General features: G+C 34.6%; 2 pseudogenes; one reads left to right on the plus strand and one right to left on the minus strand.

The window, feature by feature from the left end:
* Positions 1-2061: 2061 nt before the first annotated feature.
* LOC132266778 (pentatricopeptide repeat-containing protein At5g66631-like) lies at positions 2062-8681 on the minus strand (annotated as a pseudogene).
* A 3076-nt stretch (positions 8682-11757) lies between these two features.
* On the plus strand, positions 11758-12572 carry LOC132267560 (SKP1-like protein 1A; annotated as a pseudogene).
* Positions 12573-12830: the final 258 nt, after the last annotated feature.

Raw genomic sequence — 12830 nt, forward strand, 5'->3', positions numbered from 1 at the left:
GATAACACCTCGCAAAGTACTGATGAATATACTGAGCATATAAATTAGGCAACACATGCCAACAATATTAATAAATGTACCGAGAATGTCAATTTAGGCAACACATGCCAATAATATTAATAAATATACCGAGTATGTCAATTAGGCAACACATGCCAATAATATTAAACCACATACCCCGACAGCCACACATCTGTCTATCGCAACGAATGCATAAGGTATAAATGAGTCTAAACTTATTAGTCAGCTCACATGGTTCTATATGGCAACACATCCATATAATATAAATGCGACATAATAAACAGTCCATTTATTCCCTGAAATGCACACAGCATAATAATCATGGTTTATATACGATTAACAGTATAAATATTCCATAATATATAATGGGTTATTTATATGAAGAAAACCACGCACTAATTAATTTAACATTAATGGTTATTACAGTTTAATAAAATAATACCATTAATAGTCGTTAAATCAATTACATATGTTTACTAGCGATTCGCACTTTAACTGATACAATTAATATTTAGAAATATTAATCGGACAATTATAATAATTAACGAGAAATAAAATAATAATATAATGTCCCGTTAATTCCAAAAATGCCAACCCGAGGCCCCAAAATGTATAGTGAAGGTCCTGGTAATGACAAAACAGTCCCTAGGGGTATTCTGGACTTTTCCAGCAGCCGCAGAGGCCCTTCACGCGCCCCCACGCGCCTCCCAGAGCTCCCCACACGCGCCGCCAAGCTTTCCCACTCTCCCACGCGCGTCTGGCGTCAGCCACGCGCGCACACGCGCTCCCACGCGCGTTTGGAGAGTCCCACGCGCGCGCACGCGCTGCCACGCGCGCGTTGATGGCTTCCTGCTGACGTGGCGTTCTCCGGTTGGTTGGCTGCATCATCCTTCCTACATGCGCGCCACACCGGATCATCTCATCTGCATCTCCTCCATCCAACGTCCACGGATCCGGGTGTACCGCGGTATCATGGACCGCGATGCACCGGATCAATCAGACTCCACTAATGGCCAGGATGCGCGCGTACACCCTCCTATGGTGTGCCGCGTCGCACCGGATCACTCCGGTCGTCTCCCCCACTGCCGGCGACCGGAAAACTCGCCGGAAGGTCGCCGGAAATTGCAGAAAATGCCCGGAAAAATCTAGAAAATTCTAGAAAAATCCCTAAAGTCTTATTTAATTATTTTTAGCCATTATTAATTTCATAGGACATTAAATAAATATATACCATCCTATATAATTAAAATTCCATTAATTTAATAAAATAAAATTAATAATTTATTAACCTCCAAACCTTGGCTCTATGCATAAAAATAAGCTAAACAATTAATTTATTAATTCAAAGGGGAAAAGTAGATAATAACTTGCCTTTTTGGATTTAAAATAAATCCGCCGGTCTGCGCGTAGTCGGGTAAAATTGCCTACACCGGTCCAAGCTTCTTTCTCTTTCTCTTTTCCTTTCACTCTTATAAAATAGCTCTCTAGAATTTATACTTTGCTTCTAACTCCCTTTTATTTTTTTTTCTAAGGCAAGCTAGTTAATTTATAGACAAAATATATAATATAAATATTACAAATATCTAATTTATAATAACTTCTCACCCATTTCTCATATTCCTACCTATATGGCTTTAATTCCAACCATAACCATTGATGCAATCCTATCCTAATCTCTAATTTCATCATGACTTTGGTTTAATACTATTATTATTATTATAACTATTATTATTATTATTACTAATATTATTATTAATAAACTTTTATTATTATTATTATTATATTCTTATTATTATTATTATTAAACTAATATAATTATTATTATTGTTATTACAAAATAATATATTATATCATCATAATACTTGATAACACAAATATAATACTCTAATTAACTAATATTGCTTAATTAAACATAATCAACAAATAAAAGTAATTAAAATAATACATGCACAATTAAATGAATGAATTTACTATTTTAACATACACAATTAATTTACATGCACAATTAAATGAATTTAATAAAATAATGTAGTATGCACAAATAAATAAAATTAATTAACCTAACACAAAATTAATTTAAATACATTCTTTAAAATTACGGGGTATTACATAAAGTGCTTAGCAAGTACACATGAACGGGCAATGCAAGTGGAAGAACATCAATTATATCCTCAGTTCTTGCTTCCATAATAGCCGCTCTCTTAGCCTGCCTGCCTTCCAGATACTCTTCACAAGCAATTGTTTTGTGGAAGCATTACCCATCAAGTTGGAGTTCTCCATATCTTCAAAAACTCTCAATGCTAAAACGGCTCTATCGCACTTACAGTATGCACGAATAAGAACCTTAAATATATAAGCCAATCTGCCTAACCATCCCAAAGAGTCTCTGAACCATTTTAATATCTCCATAAATTACCAACAGCCAGTGGCCTAGCGGTATCAGACCCTTAATTTTCAAAGGGTGGTAAGGGGTTCGAACCTTGGTAGAGGCATAAATAATTAAAATACTTTATTTTTTGAGGGTGCTTTTGTGAGATATGCTACAGGTTGGCTTGTTGGGAACATTCAATCCCATTGTTTAAAATTTCTGTGTCAATGTTAACCAGATTCCTGATCCAGCATCTTTCTAATGTCAATGATAAGCAATCCCAAATTAAATGGGTGGCACTTGAAAAATCAGACGCCCGCGGGCCGGACCAGATCAGATGATGATATAAGCCACACTCTTTGCATTGAAAGAGATAGAGAGAGAAAGTCTTGCTCTGATTTACAAGAATTTTAAAACATAGACTGTAGAGATGTTCAATTTGGATGAGGTGAAATGAAACAGACCTTCATGGTGGAGGTTTGGACTTTTCAGGCATGCATAATCTTTGAAGGTTGGCGTGTGATTTAGGGTATATATGACTAATGACCAATATAAACTTCCAAAAGATAAATAAAAAACAAATAACTAAATTTGATTGCTTGCCAAAACTAACAAACTTGAATGATTATATTCAGTTCCACTCAGCATGATCAAAGAACCAAGATAAAAAACCGCATAACATACTCATGTTAGAAGCTGCATAAGCATAAGTTATCACCAATATAGTAACACTGCGGTACTACTACCAAAATTTATTCACCTTCTGTGGTGGTAAAGCTACTAGAATAAATATTATAAACTCTAGTGAGATCAAAAGAGCTTACAGTGTACAAATGACCGGGCAATGCAAGTGGAAGAACATCATTTATATCCTCAGTTCTCTCTTCCACAATAGCCGCCTCCCTTAGCTTGCCCGCCTTCCAGAGACTCTTCACAAGCAATTGTTTTGTGGAACCATCAACCATCAAATTGGAGTTCCCCATATCTTCGAAAAGTCACAATGCTAAAACAAATAAGAATAAGAATCTTAAACAAATAAGCATCAGGTCCACACCAGTCTGCCTAACCATCCCAAAGAGTCTCTGAACCATTTTAATATCTCCCTGAATTGCAAAGTGATACATCAATCCCGAAAATGTTAGGATATCCCACACAAAATCATCTCGTCAAGTACATCCAAGGCCTCATAATTCATCTTACACTTGGCTAGTGCTCGCAAGAAAGATGAATATAAAAGAAACAGATCATTTTTTGATATGGGACCGCAGAGTGATTTGACATCACCAAAGACCTTTAGAGCGGCTCACCGTTGCTGGAAAGACCATAAAAGTCAATAATCAACCTGATTGTGCTACATGACAATCTAATCCCCTCCCTTTTAATCTTAGACATCAGTTGATCAACTAGATCAACACGCCCATGGCGTGCTAACTTGGCAAATGTTCTTGATACTGTGTAAACATCATGAGTGAAACCTGGCTGATAAGCAACCCAATAGAAAAACTGCCACACTGTTTCAGCTGAAATGAAATTCCTTAAGGGCTACTTTGGTGTGGTGGAATGAAATAAAAGAAGGTGGAATGGAATGGTTTTTTTTTTTTTCATTTTTGTGTTTGGTGCCAATTTTAAAGTTGGAATCATCATTCTCCACTATTCTTGGAGAATGGTCATTCTATTAAAATCATTCCACATTCCAACAAAAGGAATAACCATTCCATTCCCTACTCATTCCATTCCCACCTCCATTCTCATTCCATTCTAATTCATTCCATCACACCAAACTAGTCCTAACATCCTGCAGACCAACCGAGTTGTCGATACAAAATTAGCATCCTCCAGTGCTGACACCTCTTCAGGTCTCCAATCATTCAAGGCACTTGCCAAAGCAGCAGGGTCCAATCACGGTTTTAACTGAACTGCATCCAAATTAACATCATCAACAGCATTCTCCGTACCTTCATCCTCATCCTCATCCTCATCATCGTCATTCACAAAAAAGCCTACATTCTTGATCCTTTCATTTGGTAACATTTCTTTGATAAATTCATCTGTCTCCTCAACAAACCTTGCTTCCTGCATGTGTTGCAATGCCGATTGCATAGCTCGACCGGGTAATATTCAATCAATCTTTGTTTCATTAAGTAAAGTCTTAACCACATCAAACCGCTCAGTAGCAGTTAATGCTTCCACCAAAAGTGAAAACTGTTTTAGAGTGCGCTTGATCTTCATCAAAGGCAATGAACCAAAAATCTCGAATGCTGAATCCAATTTTCCCGAATTCACAAGGTGGTCAATCATAATTGTGCATGTTCTAGAATTAGGAAGCGCCCCTTCATCAATCATCCTATAAAAAATATTTACAGCTTCCGAATTCTTTCCCATTTGTGCATAGACCATCATGACAATATTATAAGACTTGGTACATGGACGCCTCTGCAAGGCTTAACACTCATCCTAGACATGAAAAACCGCATCAAGGTCTCTTGCAGTAGCATACCAGTGCATCTGGTCCATAAAGCTAATGCGTGCAACATTTTTGAACTTGCCAAAATTGATGCCGTTAATTAGGGCTTTGAGTTTTGCAGTTTGTTTACACTTGGCTAGGATTTTGGCCAGAGTGTAAAGTGTATTTTGATTATGCGAGAAATGTGGAACAGTTTTCAGGGTATCAACGAGGGAGAGAGCAGACTCATGGGAGGGAGCAGATCGGAGTGCATTGGTGACTATAAAGGAGTCTAGAGTGGGATCATTTAAAAGAGGGATGAGTGACAGTGTTGGACCGTATACTAAGTCGAATTGAATCTATGAGTCTTGCTCGCTGAAGGTAAAGAGAGACTTTATTACTGTATGAATTACTGGTGAATAAGTGAGTTGGCAGGGCTAGGCAGTTATATAAGTTTCTTGTACGGAAGAATCCTCTGAGGTACATAGGCACCTTTTGCAGGCCGTATGGCTTATATAATGGTTAGAAAAGTGAACACCTCTGCTTCTCTAGTGACCGATGATTACGGGGACTGCATACTATTACTTCTGTTACAGAATTAAGCAGGTAAATCTCTGTTTCTCCCTTTTTCAGTCAAAGCCGCCTTCTAATCAAACATGAATCTTCTGTCAGTAGGCTAAGAGAGATTCAACTAGGAAAAAAAAAAAAAAAAGCTCCAAAGTTTCAAACTATGAAGAAAAACCTGAACACATCACGAACACAATTAATTATTATCCTTAAACATTCAAATTTTTAATTTTTTCAAATTCACTATACGCTCGCATAAAGATACGGTCACTGGATTCAATCGAGCACATAGAAGTGCAATTAACTGTTGTTCACAGTAAAAGAAGTATATATATATAATTTTTTTGGTACAAAGCATAAATTCAAAGATAAGTTAGCTATAAATGCGAGCTTAACAACAATTAAGAAGAACCTGAATACACTTGCAAACAAAATAAAGAACAAAAATAAGGCATTTAATTAACCAAACAGACGCAAAAACAAAAAAGGAAATCAAGGCAAACACAAAAATGGAACCAAACCCTCAAACTGTAGCCAAAGAAGTGCTCTCACCAGACTCGTGAGCTTATAATGCGCTAACAACTAACAATAAATATACACATACTTATACATATACATATATATATTTATAGATATGAATCCACATAAATATTTTAGTGGGTCTAAAATCTAAATATACTCACAAAATGAGAAGAATGAATTCATGAAGGACCCTTTGCAAATATGTGCATGAATGTGTATATCAAGTGTTCAAGAATTCGAACCTATGGACTCACTCGAAAATGTTGGAAAACAAGTGCATAATTCACCCGACAAGCGACATTACAGTGAACCCTGTACTGGTAGTAATCATTCAACAAATAGAGAAGCAGATATCATAAAGCCAAAGAAATGTTTCCTAATTTTGGTAGTCTATATTGATAGAAGATAAAGATTAATACACATTTAGCCTGACTAAACAAAATATCAAATACCTGTTGTGCATTATGGGAGTATCACCAGATCAAATATAAGAACCTGTACTTTTCAGATCATGCAAGAAGAAGACAAGCAGTTGGATTATGGGTTTGGTTTCGGATTTTCCTCAATTGCCGCTAAAGATCATATGGAGACGCGAAGAAGATAGTCGGTTTTTTTTGGGTTGAAATTTTGAGCAATATGATTTAACAACTTATAAGCCACCGGGGCTTGGAGCGGTTGGTAAATCTCGGAGCTGCCACACACGAAGCCATTGGATTTTTGCCGCCTCCCTTGTCGCCCTTGGCTAACATGATACTGTTGCTGCGGGGCTAGTTGCAATATTCCCAATTTGATGCTTGGAGGGAGGTCCGGAAGGTACTGTCTAGGAAGGTCTGGGACATCAAAAAAAAAAGAAAAAAGAAAAAAAGAAAGAATTAATTACAATGACACCCCCTAAAATTTGTTATAATGATAACTATATACAAGTTAGGCATTTTTTTAATAATGACATTCTTATTAGAAAATTGAATCCAAACAGCCCCTTAAAAAATGTAAAAAGTCAATATTATCCTTTAATATTTTATTAATTTAAATTGTCAAATATCAGAACTCTTGGATGACGGTTTTGCCCTTAGTACTCTATCTCTCAATTTTCTCTCTTTCAGGAACCTTCTCTCAATTTGAGATATCTATATGTATATATATAGATATCTCAAATATATATATATACAAGTATATATATTATATGCGTATATGTCGGTTAGTTAACTTCATCTTGGTCAAAGCGGCGGTCTCTATATACCCTTAATCATATATATATATAGAGAGAATCGTAATGTTCCGTGGTGGTACGACGACAGCAAGGAATTGAGGGTCTTGCCGCCCGCTCATGGCCGGCGGTGCCTCCATCATCTCTCTCTACCACCATGGCCTCCTCTGGTTGGCTCTTTCAAGATTTTGAAACTGCTCCAAAGAAGAGCACCTTGTGTTTGTGTTTTTTTTTTTTTTTTTTTTTTCCTTTTGTTGGGTTTAGAAAGATGTGGGTCTTTTTTTTCCACTTTATGTCTCTTCTCCATCACTCCTCCTGCCTAAACTCTTCCACGATCACCACCACCCCACTACCCCAACCAACCAATTAGATATAGACTCTCACAGTAATCTTTAGGCAACTGATCTTCCATAGGTAGGGTTCAATGATTTAGCATAAGGCAGAATTGGGATCTGCACTATATATATATATTTGTATATGTAAAGAGAAATTGGGTGGGTTGGATTTGTCACAGACCAAATTGCAAACCACAGAGCCGAATCAAACCACAGAGCCACAAATCATTCCGACCTCATCAAAAGAGACCAACGACGACTAGCGAGAAACGAGAGCAAGGAAAGATGGGTATGCAGTCGGAGTTACATTTCAGTTCGGAGCTTTGTTGGTAGGTTCGTTGACACTTGATGGTCTGAGTTGTCACAGGACTGAACTGGGTTGCTGCAACTCGCCGTCATCGGAGATGGGTTCTTGCAGAAGCTGATGGCCGGGCTATCACCGGAGAAGTATGTATGTGAAACCCACTTTTAATCACTCAATAAAGAAGCAAAAAATGAGGAAAGAAATACAGAGAAAGTGAGTATTGCTTGTAGAAAGAGAAAAAGAGAGAGAGGGCCGCAAAAAATGAAAACTCAATATAAAAAAATGCAAACCCAGTTTAAGAGTGCCCACTGTACCCGCCATCCTCGCCGTAGTCCTCGTCGTTCCGTTTCATTGCCGAGAACACCTTGCTCGCCGTGGTTCCCACGCCTCGACGGTAAGCTTCGTTCCGAGCTTTCCTTCAGCCGTTCATCCTTGCCCATCGTCTCTAATCACTATCCGTCGCAGCAACTGTCGTGCTTGCCATCATCGGTCACCATGATCGGCCGTCATCCAAGCACACTCACGGTCACCATCATCGGCGTTCTCGTCATCCTTGCTGACCATTTAGTTGTTCTAAGCTCGCCGCTACCAAGCCGGTAAGTTCCATGGCCGTAAAATCCTTGATAGCCAGGGCAACAGAAACACACCAGTCCGATAAGACCCACCTGAACAAGGTGCGAATTGTACTGGAACATGGATGATTTTCCGGTGACTTGGCTCGGCGTTGTCCCAACTTCTTCATCTCCTTGGAAACGCATGATTAGATTGGAAACGCATGATTAGATTAGAGAGAGAACAGAGGATTGATGTGGTTCTGTGGTTAGATTTGGGAATTGGGTCTGTGGTTTGTGGTTAGATTTGAGCCACAAATGATTATCTTTTATTTTTTTTTATTAAAAATAAATAATTTAATTTTAAGGTCAAAAATATAAATTTATATTAAATTTTTATGGTCACACGAGACCTTTATGTAATATTACTGTAATTTCTATTTACATACATAATATAAAAACATCTTAATTTGTATAATTTACCTAATATATTATGATCCATAATTTATGATTAGCATCTAATAATTAATTATTATTATTATTTTAAACTTGACAAGGACTTCAATACTCACTTTATCTTTAGGAATTTAAACCAGAACCATCCACCTTTTACTTTGTTTGGTGAAAAGTACCTATACTGATACACTACAACTTTTAGTTAGTATTGTTAGATTCTAGCATAAAATTGGATGTTTAAGAATTAACAGTTCATTTAATAAGCTCACTAAAATCATTTTTTTATAGTATAACCAAATATTTTGATTTAACTTAAGATTGTTCAAAATAATTAAAAATATATATTTTCAAATTAAATCTTTTTAAAAATATATATATTTCAAGTTAAACCTCAACATTTTAAAACTAACACAATCATTTTTAATTAAAGTAAACACAACAATGATGATTACGAGAATATTGTAGACATGGTAGAAAGTTTTAATTGGTTGAATTTCTAGAAACTTGAGTATTATGTAGTGAATGAAGACAAATGTCCCTTTCCACCAATGTGTAGAGAAGATGCGTCATGCAAACGACATACCGAGTAGGAGGTTACGTTATGCAAACAACAAGCCAGAATAACTATGTACAGAGTTGCTTAGCATACATATATAGTACATATCAATATCAATATTTATATCTATACTTAATTATTAAAAGTACAAAGAGTTTCAGAGCATTGTTTATTTATCTTTTGCTTATTATAATACATTTTTAATAATATTAATTTACTTTTTCTATTCTATTTTCTTTCTAACTTTTTTCTAAATATAAATTTACCTAATTTTATTATATTTTTAATTTTTCTCATAATAATAATAATAATAATTTATTTAGGTTTATTAAAGAGTTTCACCACATTATTTATTTTTTTATTTTTAAACACATGATAATAATTATTTATGTAGGTTTATTACATATTGTTTATTTATTTTTTAACACATTTTTTGTTCTTCAAGGCCAGAGGATGATAACAATTCAGTACAAAGAGTTTTAATTTTAGTAATTTATCTTTCCCACCTCCTCTCTCATTCTGTTGACGAAACTAGATATTAGTGGCCAATTTTAAACAAAATTGCTCCAAATGACCACAAAGTAAGAAAAAAAATTAAAGACGAATAATAGCCAAATTTAAAACTTAATTACACAAAAGTCACCATTAAAATTTGTTTTCTAAATTACCCCTTTCCCTTCTTGCTCAGCTTACATCCGACCAACTAGTAATCAACCACCATTCTCAATGCCACCCAGAGCCAGAAATTTCTTTCTATTGGGGCAATCTTTAATAGCAATAATATATATATAATTTAAAGCAAAACAATATATGTAAAAATTAAAATATTGATTCATAATATTTTTATTAAGTACATTTGCAACGATTTCTCCAAATTATTCATTGTTATTTCAAAATTTAGTTCATTCAATTAAATATATTAAAAATATATATATCATATTCAATCAATCAAGAATAAGATATGAAAAAGAAAATAATACAGTTACCTAATTGTTCTAATATATCACATATGTATAAAATAAAATAAAAAATCCATTATAACCAAATCTAACCTTATAAGTTATAATCAGATAATCCAATCAATCAGAAAATTTGATAAAGTAAGTGAATCCGTGATTTTATTGATTTGGGCTGCAAATAAAAAAAAATTCTAAGTCTTATTTAGGGAATAATAATTAGTAACACAATTACACAAACTAAATTTTGAAAGAACAACGAGCCCTCAAATAATTTTGATAGTAATAACTAATAATTAAAAAATAATCGTAAATTTAGACAATAAAAAAAAATATCAGATTATTTGTTTGCCGCACTCAGTACGAGTCTGTGTCTATTGGTAAATGATTGCTCCGTTTGCTTTGTTTGGATTACGACTGACTGAGTCTGTGTCTATTGGTAAATGGTTGCTTTGTTTGGATTGTGGAAAATGTTAAATACAAAAAATGTGATGAAAACAATTTATTTGTTTTTGGTAAAGTCAAAAGTGTGATAGAATATCATAATGAAATATAATTTTTTTTTTTTGGAAAGTGGGAAAGAATTGATATAACATTTTGGGAAAGTGAAAAATATCATATTTTCTGAGTGATAAGTTGATTGATATATTGTACATATTTACAATTGTGTCAGAATTATATTCCTTTTTTATTATATTATTATTATTATTATTATTATTATTATTTTTGTGTAAAACTGTAAATGTGCTTTTGGTTATATATATATATATATATATATAATATACGTGCAATGTCAAAGTTTAGAGGAGGAAATTATACAAATATAAAAATCTTTTCATATAAAATTTAAAAAAATTAAAAGTTCAATGGGGTAGTTGCCCCCACTTATCCTCTGGGGCTACGCCGACCCACCTTTCAATTCAAAAAATAAATTCCATGGAATTAAGTTGTCTACTTATTTTATTTATCTTTTCTTTATTTTATAATCACTCTAAACTACGTTTAGACCAATTTTGTTTAAGATTAGTTACTGAAATCTAATTTATTAGTCTTTTTGTCTGCTTGAAAAGATTTAAGTTATGTAACATATTTAGGGTATTAAACCATTTTTTACTTTCAGAAAAAGAAACACGTACTTCCAATTTCAATTTCAGAAAAAGAAACACATAATTACTTCCAATTTTTAATTATACATAATAGAGTTACCATTTTAATTTTTAGGTTAGTAAAATTTTAGAAAATTGAAATTTGAGATATTTCAAATTGTTGAAATTTCCTTTCGTTTTTTTCGGTTTTGTTACACTATTAGGTTTCCGTTTCCTTACAGGTTTAATAATCCTGTTGGTTTCCGAATTGTATCAGACTTATTCCGTCCGTATGGTGCTAGGTTCCTTTGTGTATATAAATACATGTAGTGGAGCTAATTGATATTCGTGAGCGTCCTAATTCTCTCTGTTAGGGATTTACAACTATGTCGACTTCAAAGAAGATTGTGTTGAGAAATTCAGATGGAGAGACATTCGAGGTGGAAGAGGTCGTGGCATTGGAGTCGCAGACTATCAAGCACATGATTGAAGATGATTGTGCTGATATTCAATCATTCCTCTACCGAACGTAAGCAACAACATCACGTGGAGACCCGCAAGTCCGAAGACAACACTTCCGAAGATGCTCTCAAAACTTTTGACACCAACTTTGTCAAAATCGACCAAGCAACTCTCTTCGATCTCATCTTGGGTGTAAATTATTTGAACATCAAAAGCTTATCAAAGGGAAGACTCCAGAGGAGATCCGCCAATCAAGAATGACTTCACTCCTGAGGAAGAAGAGGAGGTTCGCAAGGAGAATGCATGGGAGTTTGAGTGAACATATGCCATATTAGTATAACATATGCTATGCGCTGTTTTTTTTTTCTTTTCTTTTAACATGGTGAAATTTTATATTTTACTTTTAAATTTTTTTTGTGCGAAAAGTTTCAACTTCCTTTCCAAATAATATGAATCTTCTTTATTGGTACTCTAATATAGAGTATATATGTAGAGGATAACAAACCTAATTTCTGAAAACTATTAAATCCAACCAAAAAAAGAAAAAGAAAAAAGAAGTGGACAAAACTTTCCAACATCAATTGGATTAGACAATTGGATTCATGGGTTTGGTGTTGCATATTCCTCAATTGCTTCTTAGGAAGAAGATAATCATTCAAGGCACTGGCCAAAGCAGCAGGGTCCAACAACAGTTTACAGCTTCCGATGACAATGTTACTAGACTCGGTACGTGGACGCCTCTGCAAGGCTCTCCCCTCATCCCAGACACGAAAAATCGCATCAAGGGCTCCAGCAGTAGCATACCAGTTTATTTATACTAATCAATTGTTTATTGGTGCCTCCACATATATGGACAATATTTGAATCCTCCTCCCCTAAGTCAAACAATTCTTCTAATGAATTGCCGATTGTCATATTGTTATTTATTGTATATTCATCACTTTTATTTCTTTATTTAAGTCAAAAAAATATTATATATGTTTGTACAGTGAGAGTG

The sequence above is a fragment of the Cornus florida genome, unplaced genomic scaffold (genome assembly GCF_030987335.1).
Source record: "Cornus florida cultivar Cherokee Brave unplaced genomic scaffold, ASM3098733v1 CherokeeBrave_3.0.0_Hap2_Chr07, whole genome shotgun sequence".
Taxonomy (NCBI): domain Eukaryota; kingdom Viridiplantae; phylum Streptophyta; class Magnoliopsida; order Cornales; family Cornaceae; genus Cornus; species Cornus florida.